Genomic DNA, 624 nt, shown 5'->3' on the forward strand with positions numbered 1-624 from the left:
AGCATGATTGTTCAGAGGTCTTTGTTTCAATCGGATGTATACCCCAGGAAGTTTGTACACCCCTCCACTCGGGGGGGTGCGGGGGGCACTTGTCCCCCCCATGGGGGTTGGAGGGGGCCGATGCCCCCTGGCTGGGGGGTTTAGGGGCCAGCGGTCCCCTGGCGGGGGTTTCAGGGGCAGCGCCCCTAAAGCTAAAAACAAATGTAAAATTGCCTTGTAAAAGTATAGTAATTTCTAGTCAATCTGGGTCGTTCATTAGGCGGATGATCTGATGGTAGAACTTATGTCTACTTTAGGTTTTTTTGCCCTAGAAGGAAACCCCTCTCTTTGTATGAGGGCATTGTATTTGAGGCTATGTAATAGATGTGTATTCTTCAAGCGAGAAACAGAGAGGTGAGACTGAGAGAGAAAACAGAGGATATTACAGCGGATCTGCTGTAGGTTGTGTCTCTTCATTTTTCTGGATAATAGAAAGGAAGGGCTGGTTGTTCGGGGTGAATGTAGCCCAAACTAGGTGAACCACGTATATCTGTGTCTCTCTTGTTTTTTGCGTTTTCTGTGTCTATATTTTTGCAATATTTTATGTGTTCCATTGCTCTGTAATATATAATTTTCTAACAACTT

This window comes from Pinus tabuliformis, chromosome 1_1, assembly GCF_031772625.1.
Source record: "Pinus tabuliformis cultivar Carrire ecotype Pingquan chromosome 1_1, CPIR1, whole genome shotgun sequence".
Taxonomy (NCBI): domain Eukaryota; kingdom Viridiplantae; phylum Streptophyta; class Pinopsida; order Pinales; family Pinaceae; genus Pinus; species Pinus tabuliformis.